The sequence below is a fragment of the Arvicola amphibius genome, chromosome 12 (genome assembly GCF_903992535.2).
Source record: "Arvicola amphibius chromosome 12, mArvAmp1.2, whole genome shotgun sequence".
NCBI lineage: Eukaryota > Metazoa > Chordata > Mammalia > Rodentia > Cricetidae > Arvicola > Arvicola amphibius.
The window spans coordinates 15,466,377-15,481,277 of record NC_052058.2 but is presented as its reverse complement, the minus strand read 5'-3'; the positions used below and the strand labels follow the sequence as shown (position 1 = coordinate 15,481,277).

At 41.7% G+C, this 14,901-nt stretch overlaps 1 protein-coding gene and 1 pseudogene across 1 annotated transcript in view; one reads left to right on the top strand and one right to left on the bottom strand.

Annotated features, from left to right (window-relative positions):
- Smyd3 (SET and MYND domain containing 3) overlaps positions 1-14,901 on the bottom strand; it is a 560,425-nt gene that overhangs the window by 519,374 nt on the left and 26,150 nt on the right. The window lies entirely within an intron of this gene.
- LOC119827871 lies at positions 419-983 on the top strand (annotated as a pseudogene).

Sequence of the window (14,901 nt, the reverse complement as noted above, 5' to 3'; positions counted from 1 at the left end):
TATGCACAGTATGATCCAAACACATGTGACATTTGGGGAAAGGCAAGAACGGTGGAGGCAGCAAAAAGAGCAGTGGTGGCCAGGATTTAAGGGAGAGGAAGGGATGAGCAGGACAGGATGCATGCCACTACTGACTTGTCAAAATCTTGAGAATATGCAATACTGAGTGAATCTTAATGCAAACTTCAGATACTGGAAGATGTGTCAACAGTAACAATTGTAAAGAAAGTTGCAACAACTGTACTTTGGTGTAGGACGTAGACAGTAAGAGCAGCTACATGTGTCTGAGGAGCACAGTACAAACATTGACTCTAAACTTTTACAATCAAACTAGTCCAAAACACAAAATCTATTATTTTTTAAAAAATATATTCTTATGAAGCTCTTTCCTTTTGCTGCTGCGTCCGCAGCCGTGAGTATGCTCAGGCTACAGAAGACGCTTGCCTCTAGCGTCCTGCGCTGTGGTAAAAAGAAGGTCTGGTTGGACCCCAACGAGACCAGTGAAATCGCCAAGGCCAACTCCCATCAGCAGATCCGGAACCTGATCAAAGATGGGCTGATCATCCGGAAACCTGTGACTGTCCATTCCCGGGCTCGATGCCGGAAAAACACTTTGGCTCGACGGAAGGGCAGGCTATGGGCATAGGAAAGCAGGAGGGTACTGCCAATGCCCGAATGCCCTAGAAGGTGACCTGGAGGAGAAGGATGCAGATCCTGCGCCACCTCCTCAGGAGATACCATGAATCCAAGAAGATTGACCAACATACATATCACAGCCTTTACCTGAAGGTCAAAGGGAATGTCTTCAAAAACAAGCGGATTCTCATGGAGCACATCCACAAGCTGAAGGCAGACAAGGCCCGCAAGAAGCTCCTGGCTGACCAGGCTGAGGCTCGCAGGTCTAAGACTGGGAGGAGCACCTCCAGGCCAAGAAGGAGGAGATCATCAAGACTCTGTCTAAGGAGGAAGAGACCAAGAAATAGAGCTTCCCTCGAGTCTGTACATAGTGGGCTGCCTGTGGCCTCAGGTGGATCAGTCATTAAAATAAAACAAGCCTTTGTCTGGTGAAAAAAATATTCTTATGTATTATGTATTTATACATATAAATGCATGTATATATGTTTGTATACATACAAATACTATGTGTGTTATACATGGTATACACCATATATACACTATATATGTATGTGTATATATATGCATACAATATTTTATTCTGACGTAAGAATCCTCCATGCAAAAATACGCATTTAATGAGAACATTAAAAGTATGACACTAGCTAGATGTGGCATATGCCTGCAAGTTGAGAACTTACCAGGCTAAGAAAAGAGTTTAAGGTCAGTTAGCCTGGGAGAAATACTGAGATCCTGGCTCAAACATGAGGAAGAGAAGGGAAGGAGTGAGGAGGGAAGGGATAAGACAGGGACAGGAGCAGGAGGAGAGTAAGCAGATTGTTTTTCAAATGCCTAAGAAATGGCCTCCTGCATGATTTGGACCCACAGTCAGCATGCCAGGCTGTGAGACAAGGCCTTCTGCACGAGGGAATTCTATGCCAGCCCTACCTGCAGAATGAGACCCTGTCTCAAAGTAAATCACTAAGAAAATGCTCCATAAATGTTATTTCTTCCCCACAACAGCCTCAGCCCCTTAAGCCCTCATAGGCCTGTTGCTAGGTAACAGTAAACAAGCTATTGTCTCTTCACCCATAAAAGCTAAAAGCAGAACTAAACTGTGCAATTCATGTCCCAATTTAACAACCTTTTAAAAACTTGAAATACCTGGCTGAGGAGATTGCTCAGTGGTTAAGAGCACTTGCTGCTCTTCCAGAGGACTTGGGTTTTGGTGTGGGAGGTCCTTCTGTCTATGTGTTGCTTTTATTGGTTAATGAATAAAGAACTGCTTTGAGCCTATGGCAGGGAACAACAGAACTAGGTGGGGAAAGCTAAGCTGTATACAGGGAGAAAGAGGGTGGAGTCAGAGGGAAGCCATGGAGCCACTGCCTGAGACAGACGCTGGGAACTTTAGCTGGTAAGCCACAGCCATGTGGTGATACAAAAATTAATAGAAATGGGTTAAATTAATATGTAAGAGTTAGCCAATAAGATGTTAGAGCTAATGGGCCAAGCAGTGATTTAATTAATACAGTTTCTGTGTGATTATTTCAGAACTAAGCTAGCCGGGCGGCCGGAAAACCAACAAGCAGCTCTCTCCTCCTACAGGGTTTTATTTCCAGCTCCCACATCATTGCTCACAACTGTCTATAATTCCAGTCCAGAGGCTCCAACACCTTCTTCTGACCTCTATGGGCACACACAGTACACAAACATACACAGAGACAAAACACTCATACATACAAATAAACAAGTAAATAAATAATAAGCCAGGTGTGGTGGTTCATTCCTTTAATCCCAGCACTCAGAAGACACAGACAGGCAGATCTCTGTGAGTTCGAAACCAGTCTGGTCTACATAGTGAGTTCCAGGACAATGAGACTCTGTCTCAAAAAAAAAAAAAGAATCTGAAATAGGCTATAAAACTTAAATCTTGTTAAAGTATAGAGAAAGAAGAGAAAATGACAAATGTCTGCAACATTATGCTAATATTATGCTAATACCAAAATATGACAAAACTCACTAATAATTACGAGCAGAGATAAACATGCGGTCAGTGGTAGAGCACTTGCCTTGCTGCAAATCTTAGCACACCAAAAAAGAAAAAAGTAGTTCACAGTAAGTTTCACTTATTAATTTTGATTCAAAAATGTTAATACCTAGAAGAATTCAGATGTGCACTGAATAGAAAACAGACACAGGGTTCGTTGCAGTCACAAGGATGGACAGTTCAATACTAGGAAACTCTCTGACACAGAACTGCTTCGTTAGTTTATCCTGCAGTTGCTCCAGTTAGAAGGCTATCTTCTGGGTGCTAAAACAAATAAAATTTCAAAACCACACCATACTTTTCACCTTGAGGGAAAAAAAGAATAGAAAACTATTTGGTTAACATCTTTGAAAATTAAAAAATGTAACATTGAACCCTAATAAGTACTTTACTAGGAATACCAGTGAGCAGCGAGGAACAGAAGCATGTCTGTTAAAATACAGAAGACACAAAGAAGTCCCACCAACCTTTTAAAATTAATTTCATGAAATTTTATTTTTATTAGATGTATTTATTTTGTGTGTATGAGTCTGTAGGTTCACTGGGCATCGGATCCCCTGGAACTGGAGTTACAAATGGTTGTGAGTAGCCATGTGAGTGCTGGAAACCAAACCCAGCACTCTGCAAGAGGAACAAGTGCTCTTAACCCCGACCCATCTCCCCCCTCCCACCCATCATTTTTAATACCAATTTTGAAGTGTTTCACAATGTTTGGGAGATATGCGTTTTCTATTTATCAAACATTACACTGGTGCTTCCTGTGTATCAAACAGTGTCTTCTCCATTTCGCAAACATCAAATAATTTAACTCACATAACATTTGTGATGGCTACTCTTGCTTGTCAACTTGACCGCACCCAGAATGAACTACCATTCAGAAATGGAGAGCACTCCTGTGAGACATAAATATAACATATTTGGCTTGGTTGGAAGTGGGTGGATCCATTTCTAGTCCAGACCTCTGAGGTACAGAGACATGCCTTTTATTTTGGCCTTCTGCTGGAAGCCTATGTAGGACATGGAAGAAGAACAGTTTTGCTCTGTGCCTGCTAGTTCTCACCTCGCTAGCAAGTCCATTCCTTTACTGGCATCAGGATTCCAGCATCTACTGAAGACCAGCTGAAACACTCAGCCTTGTAGATTGAACAACTACTGGATTCTTGGCTTTTCCATTCACAGCCTGCCATTGTTGAAGGCCTGTAAGTCATTCCAATAAAACCCCTTTAGTTTTATATGTGTGTATGTATATGTGTACATATACATGTATGTGTGTGTACATAAAGAGAGAAAGAGAGAGAGAGAGTCATTCTAGAAGTTCTATTTCTCTAGAGAACCCTGATACAACATTCACCCCACTGCTAGTCATGAGGTGCCATATTGCTGCCCCATTTAACAGACAAGGAGACTCAGACACAGACACACAGCTGGCAAGTTGTAGAGAAGAGTTTAAAGCCACATCAGTGCTGTCCCATGACTGCCAGAGCCATCTACATGAAACTCTGTCACAAAAACGAGGTTAAAAAAAAAGTGTGTATACCAGTAGTATGACTTTATCTACAATACTCAAAAGAAAAAATAAAGTTAACTACTAGTAGACTAAAAACTTGAATATCTAAAAAAAAATCAGCATTATTTCTATGTCCAAATAGTAAAAACTGAATATATATTATAAAGATATTAGTTTCACTAGTCACTAAAACTGAAAGTAATTTTTTTTAATCTGTAGTTCCTATTTGAATGAAGATATACAACTGTCCTGGTTTAGTCAGTGTAATGGTTAAAACAAAAAACTTGAGTAGATCTGGATTTACCCAGGAGGAGATGTAAAGGTGGTTTAGGGTTGTAAGTACTTGTTGCTCTTCCAGAGGACCCGGGTTTAATTCACAGCACCTACAGTGGGGTTCACAATCATCCATAACTCTGTCCCAGTTCCGGGGTATCCAATGTCCTCTTCTGACTCCGTGAGCACCAAGCATGATCACAGTGGACACACAAACATGGAGGAAGCATGATCACGGTGGACACACAAACACGTAGGCAAAACACTGCAAGAAGTAAAGGGAATAGATCTAACAGTCACCCAGAAGCCACGCCTCCAGCACACCAGTAAGAGATTATATAGATTAGCCTCTGGGCGAGTCCTCCAGACATTATCCAGTTTAGGTTGACTGAGGTAGGTTGAAGCCCTGACTGAATAAAAGGGGAGAAAGTGAGCCAAGCAGCTCCCGGGCAACACACATACACATGGGGTACAGATCACGCACCTAAAAAATTCCCCAGGAAACTGGAATTCCCTCTAGGAAATATTTTTATGAGACAGTTCACTTCCTTGAGAAGCTACCATACCCTGAGTGGCAGGAAGAGGGCTTCCAACGTCACGGTTGGACCAACCAACAATCATGTACATGAGCTGTGACTGTAGCAAGAGAAATGCTCACTGTGTGCTTGGGGAGACACACGTGGGAAGCACAAAGCAATTCATGACAAGAAGGGAGTGAAGCAAGCTAATAATGGGAGCATTCGCTCTAACGTCCCGTATAAACTTTAGAAAATTCTGAGAGGCAACCAGAATGGAATCTTGGAGGCTCTTAAATGTACACAGGCAAATAAATAATCAATAGTAATGGCAATAACTGGTAGAGGTTATCTGCAACGGGGTAAGGCCTCAACTCTCAACATTGTTATTCTTCATTAAAATATAATAAACAATAAAATTAAGTAGCCACTACTATAATATAAGCCATTGGACCAAACTCTAATTGAATGAGTCAATCAGACAGAGGCTAAAAGGCTCCATTTGCAGATGAAGCGCCCAAGACTGATACTATGGTTGTGACCAACTATGAACACATTAACTGCACAGCCATTGCTGCTGCTGGATTGCTCTGACCAGGGTGAAACACAAAATCCTTTAAGAGGTTAAACCCTCCTATCCTGAACAGAACTCACGCTACAACAGTTTGTAGCTGAAAATGTGGGAGGATGATTCTCATGAATCCAACAAATTCCTGAGTTATGATGCTGTCCTCAGGGCATGAGCTGCAAGATTGAGAAACACTTGGGCCGTTGCTTTTTTTTTTTTTTTTTTTGTGAAAAAAAGATATGGCCAATTCCAAGTCCCTGATCTGAAAAAGTAAATGTTAATGCTGATGTCACATTGTCTGTCAAGGGTGGAAAAAATATGCCTTCAAAAATAGGGTTCCTGAAAGAGCCCTGTGTCCGTAGTCATAAAGTACCTAACAGGAGGCCAGAGAGCTGGGAAGCAGCCACACTTGGACAGTGCGAATTAGCCAGAATTAAGTATATCTAAGATATTTAAAGCAACATTAAGAAGATTAAAATGTTGTACTGCTACAGTGTCCAGGAAATTCCACTTACAATCTTACATCAAAAATCTACCCATAATCTGTGACACACCGCCAGCTATAACCAGCTACTGTTTCCGTAGGCTATCACCGAATGGTAACGATTTCAATATCGGAGCTCTGTGAAGCCTCTGGGGACGCTGTGCCTCTGAACTCTGCTCCTGAAAGGCGCAGTTACTGCCTGGAGGCCACCGTGCTTGGGAGTGATAGAATGCCCTCTTCACAATCTGCAGTTAGATTATTATCCATGATAAATTGATAACCACTCATTAACTTTGAGAGCAATAGACAACTGGCAGGCTATTTCATGCCTCAAAGAATTTATGGCAAAAGTGACAGGTGACTTTGAATCCAGAAAATAAACTAGGGTCTTGAAAAATGTTACTTTCTAGCACTTGTATTTTAAATAAACTTGGAAGCAGACATGGGTATTTGCTGATGGTAAAAATTAAAGGTTATGTTTTCTACATCAGCGATAGAACTAACCTAGGTGCCATCAGTCTGTCAATCAAATAAATAATTAAATATCCATATAAATTTATATGTATGGACCAGTCACTTAAGATACATCCTGATCTACAGCCCACACTAGATCATAAGAGATAGCCGCTTTACAAAATCTACACTGATGACCTGAATTAACACACGTCACAGTTAACAAGAGAATTACTTCTGTGGGTTTTTCTCTGCTGGCTCCTCCTTGCTCTCTGCCACAGGGTAGGTTTGCCCTTCTGCTTCCATCTTCTCGTTCTGCCTGTTCCCAAACTGATCCCCATCCAAGGCGTGCATTATCACCAGCTCTTTAATGTCTCCCTTCTCCAGAAAAATGCCTCTCCTGGGTCCCAGTCATTTGCCAGCCTGGCTGTTTTAGTGTCTCCTCCATCATTTTTAAAACCTATCCAATTGGCTCCTTAATTCAGATAAATAAAACTCTCTGTATTGGGGCCAAGCTGGTTGTTGTTTAGCTTCCAAAAAGGTCAGCCAAGGCTGAGCACCGCTGCTCTGCTAGGTCCGTCAGTCTAGCCATCTCTAAGGACCCCACCTACGTATCCTGCAGGCTGCTCCCACTTCTCTGATGGCAAAGCATTTGCCCCCTGCACTGCCTTCAGCACAGCAGCTGGAGGCAATCCTTGGCAGCTTCCACAATCACAGGGCAAGTACCCTTTGCTGTGAACAATGCAGTCCCCTTAAGACTTAGTTTTTGCTATTTTTGTTTGTTTCTGTGCTTCTGTATCCAAAGTATCCACAACTGGATGTCACTGAGGTTGTGTGTCAGACAAAAAGCCAGAGAGAGAAGAGAAAGAGGGAAATTTTACAGTAAATATTAGGAAAAAGTCCGGTAGTGGTGGTGCATGCCTTTGATCCCAGCACTCAGGAGGCAGACAAAGGCAGGCAGATCTCTGTGAGTTCAAGGCCATCCTGATCTACAGAGTGACTTCCTAGGCAGCCAGGACTGTTACACAGAGAAACCATATATATTTAAGTATAGATATTTTTCTAAAAATATGTGCATTTTTCTTAAAAAATCATACACACACACACTATATATATATATGATTGGAAACTGGGAAGCATATTGTGCAAACTCCTTCAGCCAATAGTCTTTTAGATACCAGCCCATTTTGGATGTGGTCCTAGGTACTATAAGTGCAGACAAAAAGTGTGTGTGGTCCTCTTTTCTCCTGGATTCAGTTCCCATTTTCCAGCACACACAGAGGACTACCCTTACTGTGAGTTTATCCCCAAATAAACAAACCTTTTCACTGCTCCATTCTGGGCCATTGTGGAACTCTTTGATATACCTACATTTTGGCACCCAATGTGGGGCTCAAACCACAGCCCTGAGATTAAGACTCTCATGCTCTATGCCTACAGAATCAGGATCAAAGATTAACCAGGCAGACATGGCATCAAGGACTCCTCATGAAGGAGAGCACTCGGATGTGGAAGATGTACTTAGCACTGACTTTCTCCATCTCAGGGCTCAGAATTCCCCAAGCTGCTATCAGCCTGGCCCTATGTTGGATTAAACAGTCCTCAAAAACTACACCCCTAAAGGAAATCAAATACAAATTCTTGTTCTCTCACTACAAAACTTCAACATTTCTTACATTGTTTTTGTTTGTTTGTTTGTTTGTTTGTTTTTGAGAGAAGGCATCATGTAGCCCAGGCTGGCTTTGAAATATGTATGTAGCCCAGGAGGCCTTCACCTCCCAACTGGTGGGACAACAGGTAGGTGCCACCATGCAGTGTTATGTCATGCTGCAGATCAGATCCAGAGCCTCATGCATGCTAGGTAAGTAGTCTACTAACTAAGCTACTTCTTTCAGCCCCTTATGTGATCTTTTTAAACAACAGATTTCATACCCACAAGACCCATTTCTTGCCATCTCAGGGTAACACTGGTCATGGTTATCTCAAAAAAAAAAAAAAAACTCCTCCTCTTACATAGACAACAAAATCTGAATTCTCTACTGGCTTTTATGGATGGCCTTTCCCAGCCTGGCTCTTCTTCATGTAATCAGGAACACATTTCCATTCAAGTGTTCATCATAAGTTCACAGCATGTCTCTTGTATTCAAGCTGTTTTAACAGCAGAAATGTCCAACCTATTGTACTATGCAAGCATTATAAACCCTGTAGAAACCTACTCGATTGCACGTCTTCAGTAAGACTATGTTTCACAATACCAGATGGACACCTTCTGACTCTTCCCAAAAGTTGTCTTATACACCTTCCTGCTGTATGACAGACACTGGCATAAACATCCCTACAGTGCTTTGTCTAAACCTGAATTATGACAGTTAAAAGCATGCATGATTTTGTTACTTCTGTCAGTCTGTACTTCCCAAAGATAGGAACCATATTTTCTGCTCTAACGCTCGTCTTCTGGTTTGGATAAGAAATGCTCAGAAGATACCTGACAAAACAGAACTACTTACAAGAGATTACCAACAGGCCAGCGAGATGACTTAGCAAATACAGGCCCCTGCCACCAAGCTTGGCAGCCTGCGCTGGCAAGTTTTTATGTCAGTTTGACACAGGCTAGAGCAATTTTGAAAAAGGAAACTTCAGTTGAGAAAATGAACCAATCAGATTGGTGCATTTTCTTTATTAATGGTTGATATGGGGGGCCCATCCCACAGGGGTTGATGTCACCCCAAGGTGGATAGTCCCGGATGGTATAAGAAAGCAAGTTGAGCAAGCCATGAGGAGCCAGAGGGAGAGGAGCAATCATCTGAGACCCCGCCTCAGTCCCTGTCCTGACCTCCCACCCTGGCCTCCCTGCACTACGGACTGTGATGGCGCACGTGACTGACAAGAGCCCTCCCCTCCCCAGGTGGTCTGTTGCCATGGTATTTCATCACAGCAATGGACACCCTAACTAAGACACATCAATCACAGACAGACTCAATCCCAGGAACCCACACAGCAAGAGGAGAGAATTAACTCACAGAAGTTGTACTCTAATCCCCACATACATGCACTATGACATGTGCATACATACACACACACACACACACACACACACACACACACACACACACCAAAAACTTAATCAGTTAAAGTGGAGTTAAAGATTATCACCAAGTCTAGTATTTTTTTCAAAGTGTGTCTTGATCAAGTTGTAAAACCAACTTAGTAGGTCTCAAGAAATACCTTTTTAATATTTAAAATATAAAAGAATACAAATTATCTTATTTGATTCAAGCAAAATTATTTTTCTCTAAAACTTTGGTTTTGATGACTTATGTTTATACTGGATAGGAATATAACATATATACTTTATATATACATAATTCATAACATAAATATTATAGTTTATGTTTTATATTGTAAATATATAATTAAATATATACTATATAAAGATATGTAAATGTAAGTTATGAACAAAATAATTTGAAAAATATCTTTAAGTCCCTATTTCATAGTAACTTCAACAAATGTCAAGTAAACCTCAGAGAATCCATTAGTACTTTCATTAATTTACAAAATTTTAATTGGCATATCCCTAGTTTGTGCTGCTTTTACAAATGTTTGAAAATAGTTATTGGGACTAAACCTCTCTGTATAGTTTTAACTAGCTAAGCAAATCCCTTTCTATTTGCTTTCAGCAGTACAAACTTCAAGCCAGCAGGTCACAATTACTGTAAACTCCTAATTACTAAGTACAAATGTAATACGTTTCTACCATGCTTTAGTGAATACTAACTAGGTTAAACCCCAGCCATTATCAGGCTATCGACTAAATGTCGCGATGACCTGGAGTCTTGTACACGTCTGGAGAAACGACAAGCATGAGGGAGAAGGCATCCGTGTTCCAAACTGTTTAAGGGAGCGTATGAGAAACAAAGGTTATGAAGACTGTGAGACTATATGGAGAGCTCTAAGTTCATCTTACATTTCCCAAGTGTCAGGAGCTAAGAATATTATTTCATTGTCAAAGAAAGTTAATTCAAACATTTATTCTATAACTGAAATGTTGTCAGTGATAATAGACATTATGATATTCTTTTCCTTCCTTCCTTCCTTTCTTGCTTCCTTCCTTCCTTTCTTCCTTTCTTCCTTTCTTTCTTTCTTTCTTTCTTTCTTTCTTTCTTCCTTTCTTTTTCTTTCTCTCTTTTTCCGAGACAGGGTTTCTCTGTAGCTTTTGGTGCCTGTCCTGGAGCTAACTCTTGCAGACTAGGCTGGCCTTGAACTCACAAAGATTCGCCTGCCTCTGCTCCCCGAGAGCTGGGATTAAAGGCATGTGCCACCACTGCCCAGTGACATTATGATATTCTTAGTAAGTCATCTGAATAAATTCTGTTCCACACAATGGGTAGGAAAAAATAGTTAATGGATACAGTATTTTGAATGTAATTGGCCCCCATGATCTCAGAGTGGACTCTTAGGAGGTGTGGCTTTATTGAAATAGAGGAAGTGAGTCACTGTGGGAGTAGGACTTTGAGGTCCTCTTATGCTCAGAATACCGCCCAGATCTCAGTGGATTTCCTATTTCCTTCAGGATATAGCAACTCTCAGCTACTACTCCAGCGCCAAGTCTGCCAACACCACCACCATGTCACGATGACAATGGACTGAACCTCTGGAACTGTTATTAGTCACCCCAATTAAATGCTTCCTTTATAAGAGTTTCTGTGGTTATGGGGTCTCTTCACAACAACGAAACCCTAACTAAGAGAATGGAGAATGTCACAAAACGCAGACACGTTAAAGTCTACAATAAGGGCTGTGGGCATGGCTCAGTGGCAGATCACTTGCCTAGCATGCATGAAGCCCCCGAGTTCAATCCCTAGCACTGCTCACACCCCCATCACACACACACACACACACACAAAAATCTGTAATCCATTGTAAAAACTGAGGACAGAAGTGATTTCAGCAAAATCGCTTATTGGAGGTACCCGATGAACTTCCTTGAACAACAAAGCAAGAGCTATTTACATTTTTTGTTTTGTTTTTTGAGACGGGGTTTCTCTGTAGCTTTTGGTACCTGTCCTGGAACTGACCAGGCTGGCCTCGAACTCACAGATATCTGCCTGCCTCTGCCTGGGATTGAAGGCATGCACTGCCATGCCCAGCCATCATTCATCTCTTTTACTGGCACATCAGGACAGCTGGCTGAATCCGGCTTTTGGGGTCACAAGAGTCCAGGCAGTCACTCTAAAATATCTGAAAGACTATTTTTTTCCATTTCACAGATGGAAAAACTAAGGCTCAGTTAAAATTAAAAAAAAATCAAAAATAAGTATGTGTGCATAAACAGCAATTAAACATGATAAATCTCACATGGGAAATGCTAACTTTTGCTAACTTTGGATAAAGGGCATAGGAAGCTTCTCTGTACTTTCAACTTTCCTGTAATTATGAGATTATCCCAATATAAAGCTTCTTCTTAAAAAAGAAAAAGGTTTAACCAATTATAAAACATACTTTAAAAAGAAAATACATTTACTAAGAAGCTTTAATTTCAACTATAATTAGCAAAGCAACAAAATAAACTTTCCAGCAAAAAGATCTAAAAATAAGCAAGATATAAAACGCAGATAAATATTTTATGAGTGGACTGAAGCTCACTAGAGCACAGCAATTCTGCGCTGGCGCTCTGTTTATTGTTCTGCCTGGGTTTCATTAGGCGTGTCAGGGGCCCCCTGGGTAAGATTAAAGCACTCTATCTCTCATCCATAAATAGACTGTGAGATGCAAACCAAAAGGAGTTCTAGAAATATGCAGGAAGTGTGTTCCTTAAGATTAGGGACTGCAGAAGTATCAAATTTGGCTGTAAAAGCTAATTTGCAGGAAGCACAGGTCGGCTACAGAAAGTGGAAGACATCTGACTCGATCTTAGGACACAAAACCAAAAGACATGTGTTCCCAGGATGCTAGGACGATTTATCAAATACCTAAGTATTCAGCCAAGGCCCCTGACTGGTTCACCAGTGATTCCCATGGTCTTTAAATCTGCTTTTTAATGGGCTGAATACAAACCAAAGATCAATTGCCCAGTACTGCACAAGTCACAAAAGGTCTCAGGACATGCACACACACTCACACTCTTGTTCTCACAGTCACACACGCACACACACACGAACATGCACACATGACTTCCTACAAGTCCACTCAGCCAGCACCTGTACAGAAGAAAGTGCCATGTGCAGTCACAATAATCAGATGAACAGACTGCACATTCTCCAACATTTCCCCATGGAGGGGGAGGAAGCAGTTCCCGAGTCATCAGTCTCTGTCTGAGTCAGCGTCACAGCACTGTAACGAAACACTCCTCAAAATTACCGTACAAAGAGAAAACGGGTTATTTTAGCTCACGGCTGTGGACGCTCCGGTCCTAGATCAGGCACTCTCATGCCTATGACCCTGAGGACACACATGACAGGACAAACCACTTACCTCATGACCCGGGAAGCAAAAAGAGCCTCACGGTCCCCTTGGGACTCAGTGACCTCCCACTCATACCTCCCTTCTCCAGGTTCCACCATCTCCCAAGAGCACCATCCTGGGGACTAAGTCTCTAACACCTCGCCCTTGGGTGAGATTTAAGATCCAAACTGTAACTCTCCTTTTGTGAGATGGGAAACAGCTTTCTATACAGGGAGATAGATCCTTACGGGTTTAAAAAAAATACTAAAAAGTTCCAAATTTCTGTCACCAGATGTGCCAAAAATGTCCATGTCCACTCAGCCTCTACCGTTTACACTCTTATTCCCAGCTCAAACCAACACACAGAACAGTTTATAAGCAAAGTGCTCAATTTTGGACCACAGATTATCATGTGGGCAGTCTCGTTGTGCAACCCTGAAAATGGAAGGGAAACCGAGGGCCCAGAATGACTCACTCTGCTGGAGTTACTTACATGTAAGGCACCAGAAGGGACAACCTAAGAGCTCAGAGAAACAAGAAAACCCAAGACTGGACTCCATACTCAGCAGGCAGATAGGAGAGGCAGAGCCAGTAAGAGAGAAGCAGGCAGTGAAGGTGAGAGACCAAGAAAGTGCAGTACCTAGGAGAACTGGACAGTTCAAGAACAGGGATTCATCGACCATGAGGGACACGGAAACCAGAGCCACGGAAACTGTTATCCCAGTAGGGCAGTCACAGCCAAAATACACGTAAAAATAGACATGGAAAGCGGCGAAGCACCTGTGGAAATGAGCGTGAACAGAGGATGCCGAGTGACCCCGATACCTCATCCTAGAGGCGCACACAGGAAATAATCGAAGCAATGTCCACAACACAAGCTTATATGTAAATGTTCAGACCAATAATATTCACCAAAGCTACACATCGTGGTATATAAAATAAGCCAGACACAGAAGAACAAACGTTTAATTCCACACGCATAAAATAGTGGAAAAGGACAAATTCACAGAGACAGGCTGCAGAGAGCAGCTACCAGGGGCTGGGTGAACGGAGGATGAGCTACCGTCTATTAGCTATAAGTCGGGATATAGTATATGAATTTTCAACCAAATAAATAAATTTTTAGTCAAAAAAAGATTCTTTTGTTCAAGGGGATGAAAGGTTTTGAAAGCAAAGCGAAGATGGCTGCACAACTCTGCATGCAATTAATGTCACGGAACTGCATACTGAAAATGAGGGAAATGGCGAACCTTATGCTATTTCGGTACAAAAAAATATTTAAAGAGCAATAAGCTAATATGAGGGAACACAAGAAAATGGAGGATATATATCAAGAGTAGGAAGTTATTTGCTGTTACCATGGTAACGACTATTGTGATTGGAAGTAGGTGAGTAGTAAAGGCGGAAAGAAGGGTTTTAAGTCAGTAATTTGAGTAGACGCCGACAGTAGAAAGGACTGAGACAGATGGGTAAGGATTTTGTGTGTAGGGAACTCGCAGGGCACAGCTCTAAAGCTCTCCCAAGGCAGCAGTGGGTTTAGCTGTAGTCAGAAATGCAAGACAGTGGTACCATCCTCCCAAAAATGATGGTTTCCCAGCTAAGTGACATCAAGACAACCACGTGTTTGGAGTATAATGAAGACAGCAAACAAAGCCACCTCTGAAATACACACAGAGGACTAACCAATGGCTCCATGGAGTTTTCCTAAAACACAAGCATTATATACCACCTAACAACACACAAGACCGCCAAAGAAATGTTCTCATGTAAGACTAAGCCCCAAATCAATGGCACCTAGATCTCCCCAATGACTCAAGATTTAAAGGAGAAAGGTGTATATTAAACAAGGGTGTGGAGATGCGATCTGAGACATACAGACCTGGGGACACCCAAGAGAGAAAAGGGAAATTTAGTCAACAAGATAAGCTTGCTAGTCTAGTTGAGAAAACATGAGCCCTAGGTTCAGGGAGAGACCCTACCACCTAGGAATAGACA